Source organism: Cervus canadensis, chromosome 17 (genome assembly GCF_019320065.1).
Source record: "Cervus canadensis isolate Bull #8, Minnesota chromosome 17, ASM1932006v1, whole genome shotgun sequence".
Taxonomy (NCBI): domain Eukaryota; kingdom Metazoa; phylum Chordata; class Mammalia; order Artiodactyla; family Cervidae; genus Cervus; species Cervus canadensis.
This window is the reverse complement of record NC_057402.1, coordinates 10401671-10412728: the sequence shown is the minus strand read 5'-3', so window position 1 is coordinate 10412728 and position 11058 is coordinate 10401671. Positions and strand designations below refer to the sequence as shown.

Sequence of the window (11058 nt, the reverse complement as noted above, 5' to 3'; positions counted from 1 at the left end):
ACCCCAGAAGTGGGCAGCAGGCAGCAAAGGCCCCTTCCTGTCCTGGGCCTGCGCTCCAGTGGGCTTGGTCACAGGCACAAAGCCCGCTCCTGGGCCATTTGATGAGTCTGAAGAAGAGGGGCCCAGAGGTGGCGAGGTCTGGGCGCTTGGCCTCGAGGCCCAGGCAGCAGCAGGGCATGGAGTCAGGTGGATCAGGGCAGAGACACACAGAAAAGAGTGCTGTCCAAGTAAGGTGGTTTATTGCTGTCAAAGTCTCAGGGCCTCCTCGTGACCAGGACACAGACGCCCTGTGCATGTGGAGCCCCCAGAAGACTCACTGCCACCTCCCCACAGGTGAGCAGGTGGGGACAGGAAGGGTGGATCCTCAGCGCCCAGGGCCCAGGCTGCCCCCAGGGACCTGGGCACCCCACTCCTTAGGGAGGGGACCCAGAGCTCAGAGCGGAGCTCTAGGCTTGACTGGGGTTGGTGACTTTCCCCAAAAAGATGATGCTCTGGGTGTCTTTGAGAACTACGGCAATCAGGAAGGGCCTGTTGAAGCGCACAATAGTCATTAATGCGGACCTGGGAGAAAGTTCCACTCCCGTAGCAGCAGCTCCTTCCGTGCCCTCCTCATCCACGTCCAGCACAGCGCTGTGGACCACCTGTGGGGACAGCAGAGTATTACCGATGGGAGACCGGGTGGGCAGGAGGTGAGAAGCTGCCTGAGCACCTCTAAGGGGACTGATAATCATCCACCTTCTGCTGCTGGCCTGTCACTATGCTTATCTACCTGTTCAACTTTGTTTTTCCCAACTAACCTGTTGGCCGGTTCACATAGACGTGACCCACGGCTGTGAAAAGCAGTCAAAGGCTGTAAGTCCTGGGCCCACTGTCAGAGAAGCATAGAGCAGGGGCTCCCTGATATGAATCCCCTCTGTCTGAGTCCAGAGACTGTGCTGTCCCCCAAACACTCCCTAGTGCAGGGTAAGGGGCCAGATAGAGGCAGTTTTCTTGCAGGGAACCGTCCACAGTACCTCCATGTCAAAGCAGCAGATGGCGAGCACTGCTTTCTGCTCCTCTCCTGCCCCAACTGACGTGTCCCTGAGCCCTCAGCCACCTTGCCGAGGATTGGCTTCCCATCCCTGGACCGCGAGGTCCCATAGCCCCTGTGCCCCCTTTACCAGATCCTCTGGCAGCTGGGGTGCAGGGGGGACTGCAGGGCTGCCCAGCTCCACCCCTAGTCACTCTTGAGTTCTCTGCTTCTCAGATCGCAGTATCAGGACCCCGGGTGTTCTTCTCTCCTGCTCTTCGTGTATATTGATTATGATGGCCCTGAGCCATTGTTAGTACCTACTACCTCTTACCTTCTCTGCTGAGCACTGCACAGGAACCAAGAACTATCACATGTCTTTTAAAAATGACAAGGTTCGGGACTAAGGGCTTTAATAATTTATCCCATAGGCAGTAAAAGGTGCATCAGGGGATGGGGGTCTATAGCTGATTCCACCTCAGGCACATTCCCAAGACTGATGTCTATCCCAAAATATATTACAAAGAAGGTAGAACCAGCCCCCAAGATGGTTATAACCCAGCTCCCCTGGGCCAGAGGATTGCAGGCAGAGTAACTGAGGAATGCCCTTCATGTTAAAAAGCAAAGACATCACTTTACCAACAAAGGTCTGTGTAGCCAAAGCTGTGGTTTTTCCAGTAGTCATGCATGGGTGTGAGAATTGGACCATAAAGAAGGCTGAGCGCCGAAGAATTTGTTAGGTAGTTAAAATAGGGAAAAGGAGTCCAGAATGGCGGTGGCTAATAGACCTGGAAGGGAAAAGCCCGCGAAAATAGAACAAAGGAAGGTCCGAGGACCGGAGTGAGAACCTCAGGTAAAAGAAACAACATTCCTGGCTGGCCCAATTTACATAGGACAGGCCCAGGGACAGAGAAACATATAAAAAGAGGAGCCAAAGCCCTCTTCTCTCTCTCTCTCCCGTGCGATGAGGTGCTCTTCTCCTCGTGTCTTTGGATCGACGTACCCTCACGTCCAAATCCAAAGATGGATTTTCCTGCTATTATCTAAATAAAATAGAGCTGTAACACTAAGCTGTGACACTGATTTATTTAAGAGCTAGAACGCCGCCCGTTCAAGACGCGAGAGTTATAACACGGTCTGTTCAAGACCCAAGAGCTGTGACCCGCCGAGGGGGGCTTTAATGTCCATCACTCCAAATTTTTGTTGTGACAAGACAAAGAACCAAGGAGCATACACTCGCCTGACAAATTGATGCTTTTGAACTGTGGTGCTGGAGAAGACTCTTGAGAGTCCCTTGGACTGCAAGGAGATCAAACTGATCTATCCTAAAGGTAATCACTCCTGAATATTCATTGGAAGGACTGATGCTGAAGCTGAAGCTCTTATATTTTGGCCACCTGATGAGAAGAACTGACTCATTGGAAAAGATCCTGATATTGGAAGATTGAAGGCAGGTGGAGAAGTGGATGACACAGGATGAGATGTTTGGATGGCATCACCGACTCAATGGACATGAGTTCGAGTAAACTCTGGGACTTGGTGATGGACAGGGAAGCCTGGCATGCTGCAGTCCATGGAGGTCTCAAAGAGTCGGACACAACTGAGTGACTGAGCTGAACGGATCTGAGTAATGAGCAATGTAGTTGTTTTGCAAATTCAAGATTACCCAAAGGTCTGCCTGGCTGTCACCTTTCAAGCTCCTATGTGGAAGATGAAATGTCCAAAGTTTAAAAACTCACCTGGGAAACTCCTAAGTCCATGACATCTGTGATTCCTGACAGGTCAGCCTCAGCGGTGAAGACTTTCTGGATGCCCAGCTTACGAAGGATGTGTGGCAGATTATAGTCACTGGAGATGGAAAACTTGGGCAGGTAGAGGGTATCTATCAAACTAGGAAGTGAGAAAATAAACTTGATGGCTTACTCAACTCAGTGCTCACCTTTCTCCCATGTCTCAGCGAGGTCTTACTTGGTTTCATCTCCATCCACCCCATTCTCCCTGGAATAAGTACTCCTTTCCTCAGTTTCTAGATTCCTCGGGCTAACTCTCTTTAATTCCTTAATTATGCATTCCTGTCTGCAGCAGTCTCACCTTCAGGGCAGCGTGCCAAGGCAGGGGCTGTGGGCTTGCCCCAACCTGGCCCTGCTTCTCCCCTGCAATCCTGCAGGGCTCAGGAATCACCCTTCTCCAACACAGATTTCACAGCTTCTGGGAGACCATGCTGTGGCTAGGGGTGGGGGGAGCACCGGGAGGGATGTACCAGGGTCACCAGGAAGGCTTCTTGCAGGAGGTGGCATCCAGTTTGAGTCCCTGGGGAGGGGAAGGAGTGGGCTGGGTGAAGAGGAGGCCACGAGGCAGGTGGAGGCACTTGCAGGAAAGAGGGGCTGCTGCAAGGTGGGGAGGGGCTTGGCAGGGACAGCGGTGGGACAAGGAGAGCTGGGGGCTGCATTCAAGGGTTAGGGGGACCTGAATCATCCAATATTCAGAGTCTCTGTCTTGTCTTCCTGGTGAGTTTCTTGTGGGCAGGGTTGCTGCTTCTAAGCAGAGCCGCCAGCAGTTTCGTGGAGTAAGAGAAGCTGTCCCCCACCCCCAGGTTCCCTCCCTCTCTGTCTGTACTTCCCTTAAGACTCTTACCATGGTGACTGGTCTGACAAATGCTAAATGTGAGGGGACTGAGGCTTCCCTTAAACTCTGGCTCCCTTGTAGCAGGGAGGTAGTTATTCCTCTTCACTGACCTACCTTCTTTCTTCTTTACATTCATCCTTCCTCCCTCCTTTATGCATTAGTCAACAAATTCCTACTGAGCATCCTTTAAGGGCCAGGAGTGTGTAGGTCCATGTCCCCTCAGGGCTTGTAAATCAAAGTGTCTGGTGGATATTCTCCCCATTTACCACTATTCACTGGGACCTTGCCCTGTGGTAGCTCTTGGGGTTGGAGGGGGAGGGGCTGGGAAGGAGCACAACCAGGGGGAGGGGGTCCTGTGTCCTGGGGTCTCCTGGGATCTGCAGGGAGGAGGGGCTGGGAGTCAGGAGCCCCAAGGCCTCAGGTCCCCTGGACAGGAGTCGGGAAGGGGCTGCAGCCTCTAGGTCAAATGCAGGCAGGTCTCCAGTCCCTGTGGTTTATAAAGTGCCTCCCACACCCATCCCTCTTGGGTCTGCAGATCCTCCACTCAGAACAGAGGGTCAAGGACACCCCTCCCCTCTCAGCAGGGAGCTGAGCCCCAGAGAAGCACAGGCAGTGGCCGGGGGAATGTGAGCCTGGGAGCGGGACTCTGGGTGGGGGACACCCAGCCCCCTCATGCTGCCCACACCCCCTCCTAACCCCCCCACTGCAGACCCTGGCCCAGCCCTGCCTCTCCCTCTCCTGTCCCCCTGAGATGGGTCTCCTGAAGCCCACCTCCTGACCTGTGTATTTACCCTCGATTTACCCAGAGCCCGACCCCTCCCCACACTTCCTGCTCCTCCTGGTCCAGCCCCCAGCGCCCTCCCCTGGGTGACCCCACTGGGCTCCTGGCTGGCTTCCCTCCCTCCATGCATGTCCTGTGCTGTCTGATCTCCACTAGGCGCCCTGGGTGATTCTTCTAAAGCATCACTCAGATCTTTCACTCTTTGACCCAAAACCTTGTGATGAGTTTCCATTTCCCTTAGATGGTGGGAGAGTCAAAGGGTCTGCAAGGCCCTAGTGACCTTAGTCCTCCCCGAAGACTGAAACTTCTCCCAGCTTCCCCTCTCGCTCCCTCTGCTCTTCTACTCTGGCTTCACTAATCCTCAACCACACCAGGCTCGTTCCTGCCTCAGAGGCTTTGCACTGGCTGTTCCTTCGGCCAGGAATGCTTTTCCCAACACATCTGCATGGTTCAGTCCCTCACTTCAAACACCACCTAAGGGCTCTCCTAGTTACAATCACAAAATACCTCTGGGTCCAATTTTCTTTATCTGTTTTTTGCTTTATTATCCCTGTCTCCCCCTTTCTAACAATTCAACACACCAAATTATTCATTACATTTATTTCTCGTAGGTCTCTCTCAAGCACAGAGTAAGCTCACGAGGGCAGAGAATTTACTGTTCTATCTGCTGACCTACCCTCAGAGCATAATTAGTCCCTGGCACACAACAGCTTCTCAATCAACCTGTGAAACGAATGCTGAAAGGTTGGTTAAAATGAGTGAATGTAATGTGTAGCCTGTGCAAAGCTGATTCTTGGAGTCTATCTCACCTGAGTCCTCAGCTGATACAATTCCATCTGCTCCCCCACCCAAGAGGGAAACAACAGCCCACATGCTGTGGATCCTCATGACACATCACGTGTTGGTGTGAGAGGAAGGCCCTATCCCCTCTGATGCCATCATCTTACAGGAGGAAAGAATCAGGCTCAGAGCCACACAGGCAGCAAAAGGCAAGGATATCTCACTACAGGCTCTCCCACCTCTGTCCCCGGTCCTGCACATTCCTGAGGTCTTGTTGCTGGGGGTCAGGAGTCCAGGAAGAGGGGGAAGGACCGAGAAGGCAGGTGAACCCACAGCTCCGGGTCCTGGGGAGTCACCTGGGCTGCAGGGATCCTCGCCACCTCGTCAGCGTCTCCGGGTTCAGCTTGGCTTCCAGGTCCTGCATCTTGCCCTCGTCGGGGAGGATGAGGAGGGCGCTGTCATTGCTGGTGTACGTGAGCTCCACCAGCGTGCAGCCCAGCTCCTCGTCCCGGAAGTAAGGGGTTTCCAGGCCAATGCTCATCATGGGCACCTCCACCGTCTTGTTCTCGCTCACATGGAACTCTGCCTGCTGAGTGTGTTTGGGGTCAAAGCGGGTCTTCCACTGGGCTGGGGGAGGGGGGACAGGTCAAGAGTCTGTGAGTGCAAGAGCTGAAGTCACTCCTCCTCAGTCCTGGTCCCTGAGCAGGGAAGACCCTCCCCACGCCAGCAGCCCCCATATCATGGACCTCTATGTGGGCCTGCTAGGTGTGCACATACACCTGGGCAGGTGGTAAGCCTCTGGGGATGGGGGTGAACCCTGCAGGTCAGGATTGGGAAGCGGGATATGAAACAAAGCGGGTTAGTTGTGCTAAAGGCGAAGTCAACAGGAATGTGGAGGACAAGGGAGAGATGGGGATGAGACTGGGCCCGGGGAGATATGGGACCTCCTGGTCCTTTAAGGGGGCATGTTGGTGACCAGGGGTTAGTCGTTGGCTTTGTAGGGAGGACACACATCCCCACAGCCTCGTGAGCCCGGCTGGAGCAGGAGCCACACGGGGACCTGGAGGGCAGGGCGGGGTCAGCAGACACAAGAACTTGAGTCTCCACCCAGGAGAATGGGTCACTCACAGAGGCAGGGACTTCTAGGGGAGATTAGGGCTCCGGGGCTTCATGGAGTGTGTATCCATCCCCACCTCCTACTTTGATTCCATCCCTGCCTCTGTCCCCATGGGGAGAGGCAGGAGCAGACAGAGAGTGGGGCTGGCCAGGTGCCCCTGAGGAGGCGATTTTAGAGGAGAAATTCCCAAGATGGAGTGGGTTGGCAGGAGAAGAAAGCACGAAGTGAAGTGAAATCGCTCAGTCGTGACCAACTCTTTGCGACCCCATGGACTGTAGCTTACAAGGCTCCTCTGTCCATGGAATTTTCCAGGCAAGAGTACTGGAGTGGGTTGCCATTTCCTTCTCCAGGGGATCTTCCCAACCCAGGGATTGAACCCGGGTCTCCCGCTTTGCAGGCAGACACTTTACCGCCTGAGCCACCAGGGACACAAATAACAAACATAGCAGGTCATGCCTGGATTCCTTTTCCAAGGAAATGCCATCCCGTGCCTTTATTTACAGATGAAAACACAGATGAAGGAAGGGTAGCCCTGGACTTGGCAAGGAGCCCCCAACTCAGGGCTAACTTGTCCACCACAGCTAGGGTCTCTTAGACACCTGACCATTTCATGATTCAATGACAATTTTTTGTGCCTTATCTATTTTGAGTCCCTTTTGCACTGTTGGCTCCCTAGGTGAAATCTTTCTGCCTTCACTCTAACGCTTATGAATTTCCTGGCTGAGGTTTGTCATAGCAACTTGCTATCAATGGGACTGGGCACTGGACCAGCTAGAATCTGGGAAGACATTGTGCCCCAGAGGGAGTTTCAAGAGGGAGGGAACATGTGTATACCTATGGCTGATTCACACTGATGTTTGGCAGAAACCAACCCAATTCTGTAAAGCAATTATCCTTCAATTAAAAAATAAATGAATTTTAAAAAAACGAAGATATCATGGCCCAGATATTGTCCAACCCCGAGACTTTCCCCAGATGTGGTCTTGCCTCAGGATAGCAGAAGCGCACCACTGAAGAATCTTGAGATGGCCAGGCTGCTCAGAGGCTGTCACACTGTGAAGTTGGCTACCAGCCCCACTTCAACCCCCAGAGACCAGGTCCGTTTAGAGGGCGCCCTCGTTTGACGCAGCCCACAGTGTCCAGAGCAGAGGCCTTCCTAAGTGTGTCCTAAACTGTCTCATCAGGGAGGAAACTGGAGTCCCCATCCCCCACAGATAGATCTGAAAGGAAAGCTCTCCTTCTTTTGGCAGGCAGGCAAGTTTAACTCAGAATAAAAAGTCTCCCTCTGGGACTCACCTGGCAATCCAGTGCATAAGAATCCATCTTACAATGTGGAGGACATGGGTTTAACCCCTGGTTAGGAAATAAGATGACACATGCCTCCAGGCAAAGTCAGCATGCCACAAGTACTGAACCTGCCTGCCACAACTATAGACTCTGCCTACTACCACGAAAGATCCCACGTGCTGCAGCCAAGAACTAAGGCAGTCAAACAAATAAATTAAAAAAAAAAAAAAGCATCACTCTGCCTCACATAAGGTAGTCACTGCCCTACAATGAGAAAAGAAATTTGGAAAAAGCTAAAATAGACAAAGACTATGGTCAGGGTGGGCCTTGGTGTTTAAGGCCCCCAAGCCACGAGGAGACTTCTCTATAGGGGTTTGCTGGCAACATAGTTGGCTGAGCCAGGATAGAAATGATCCTGAAGCCTGAGAACTAAATGTGCATCTTCCCCAACCGCAATCCGGCCACCCACCTTTAAAGTAGATATAATTCACCAGGATGATCTTCGTGAAGGGGTCAAGGTCCTTGAACAAGTCCTCAATTTTCCCCTGGGTTTTATTCTTCACATAGTCGTTGATGAGCTTCATGGCAGCGTTGGAATCGTTGAACTCGGTAGGGAAGGCCTGGGAGGAGTACAGCACCCGGGCGTCTTCTATGAACTTGTCCAGCAGCTTCAGCTGGTCCTGCACAAACATGGCATTGCCCACGCTCAGCTGCAGCTGGTTGCTGGGTCGATTGAGCGTCTGCAGGAGGTGCTGGAAGCCCTGGTGGATCTCTTTCTCCTGGATCTCTGTGAGGTTGAACTTGAGACCTTCCAGGATCTCCGTCAGGGTGGAGCCACGGGCCCCCAGGGACAGGAAGGCCAAGGCTATGGAGACACTCAGAGGGGAGAAGATGACATTTTACTGGGGTTCTCCAAAGCCAACTGCTTGTAGAGGCTGAAGGCGAAGTCGGTGTTGCTGGAGGCTAATGAGTGGTCACCCACAGATTCCCCTTTGTGCGGTTCTTCCAGGGTCACGTTCTCTGGGAGGCAGTGGACACTGGAGCAGAGTCCAGCCACCAGGAGCCCCAGAGCCAGGAGGGGGGACATTCTCTCTGCCCTCATGTCTGAAAAGCAAAGCTCCTTTCAGTCTCTGCGTGTTAGATGATGCCCCAACCCCCACCCACTGTCCCCCATGGTCTCTGTACTCTCGGACCTGCTGCTCTCTGACCTCCCAGGGGTAGGCACCCTCCTGGGCTCCCAACACACATGAGGGGGCTTTGGGCTCCCGCTCACCCTTTGACCAAGTGCTGTGATTGGTACCAATTTCCACGGTGGAGAGACTGGGCAGAGAGGGGAAGGGGCTTTTCCAAGGTCTCACAGCAAGCCATGGAGGAGTGAGGGGGAGGAGCCTGGGGTGCCTGGCTCCAGGGTGGGGAAGCTGGTGATGGGTGTGAGGTGCTGGCCAGCGAGAAACCATCCCCCTCCCAGGAGCTGAGACCGTCAGAGGGGCCTGGGAAGCCGGGCTCCTTTCCCACCGTGCCCCTCTCTGTCCCCCCAGGAAGGAGCCCTGCACTCATCAGAGGACAGTGTACCTCTCCCCGCCTCTGAGGACAAGGGTGTGACCTCAGGGAGGCTCTCCCGTCGAGGTGCCTGGTCACAGAGAGGGTTCAGGAGAGAGGCCGCCACAGGCAGCAGGAGCCGTGCTGGAGCCTGGCTGCCCCGAGCAGGGCTGGTGCAAAGAACAAGGAGGCCAGAGCGTTCTGCTCAGCCCTGCCAGGTGGACACATGGAGGGTGTTTCCAAGAATAGCCTGGAAAGGCCTCCTAGTGAGGAGAAGCAGGTGAGCTCAGAGTCTCAGGGACCTGGTCGAGGATGTCGTTTGGACCACTTGTGAGTGCTGTGTGGTGACGAGCAGTGACTGAACCTCTCTGATCCTCAGTTCCCACCTCCATCCAACATGAGGAACGGCTCAGGTGACGTACAGGATGAAGGTGCTGGGCTCCTAAGAGGAGTTCCAGATGTGTCAACCCCTCCACGAGCGGCACTTTCTAAGACTCAACAAGCCAGACTGTGATCCCTGGGGACAGAGATACAGCTTGGAAGCCTCAGGAGAGACTGAGGTCAAAGCTGGTGACCTCAGCAAAGAGGGCTGTTTATCTGTAGCCTCTGACCCCTCATTTCAGGGTTCAGTGGAGAGAGGACTGCTGGGGTGGTAAGGGTGGAGGGAAGGAGAGGAGGAGGTGGAAGGGAGGAGCCTGAGCTGAGTCTCATTCGGAGCCCAGGGGAAAGGCCTTGGGACAAGCCTGAGGACAGAGGTGACCAGTTGTCCCAAAAGTTTGTTTATGCAGAGCTGATGCAATGGTTTCTTTCACCAAGAATTAAACATTCCCCCCCAAAATTCTTCCTGGAGAAATAGCTAGCCAGATGGTGGTGGCTCGGATAGTAAAGAGCCTGCCTGCCGATGCAGGAGACACAGGGAATGCCGGTTTGATTCCTGGGTCAGGAAGATACCCTAGAGGAGGAAATGACAATCCACTCCAGTATTCTTGCCTGGAGAATCCCATGGACAGAGGAGCCTGACATGCTACAGCCCATGGGGCCGCAAAAGTGCCAGTCACGACTTAGCGACTAAGTGACAAAAGCAGCTTTGGGCTGGGCTGGAGGGCTGGCTCTGTTTCTGAGCCGTCTGTCTTCTGTGCTGGGCAGATTCAGCTCCTGTCTGCTTGCTGGGGTCCCCGGAGAGATAATGGAGCCCAGGAAACCCCCCTGGAGACCCTGCCCAGGGGGATCCACTGCACTAATTCTGTCTCCAGGGCTCTCTGAGAGCAGTGCCCTGTGCCAGGCAAGGAGATGCACCTCAGGACCCTCGGGGGAGCTCTGACCTGATGGTGGATGCACCGCTGGATGGGGTGCACAGCTGGCTCGAATCAAAACCCTAAAGACTAAAAAAACAAAATTGCCCCCAGAAGCCCTGGTGTCACGTCCCTCCCTTTGCAGGATGAACACTGAGACCCAGAGAGAGGACTGGTCTTCAGAGGGCTCAGAACCCTCCTAGCATCAGACACACATCCTCCCGCCTCCCTCCCGCCTCAGGTTCTACCGACCCCTGACCGAGGCCAGAACCACCCTGGGAAAGGGGTCCCTTGGCTCCCAGTGTGGGAGCATCACGGATTACCTGCCTGGGAGAGCGGGATGTGGGCAGTGGATCCAGAGCCGCCGCCTGCCCGGATGCTGGAGTTTCCCAGGTGCTTCTGCCTATTTATCCTGCAAAGCCCTCCTCCCAGGCTTGTGAAATGTAGGCGGGGACAGCACAGTGTTCTGTCCTCTGACTGGAAATTCACAGCCTACCATTTCCGGTAACAGGGTTTATTAGATCTATTTGAACAACCTAGTTACAGAAACCACTCACTTTTTGTCCCTCCCCACCAGAAAACCTAAACTAAAAACAAACAGAAATTTCCCTTGAGAGTGATTTCTCCC

At 54.0% G+C, this 11058-nt stretch overlaps 1 pseudogene; it reads right to left on the bottom strand.

Moving 5' to 3' along the window:
- Positions 1-222: 222 nt before the first annotated feature.
- Positions 223-10828, bottom strand: LOC122419802 (annotated as a pseudogene).
- Positions 10829-11058: the final 230 nt, after the last annotated feature.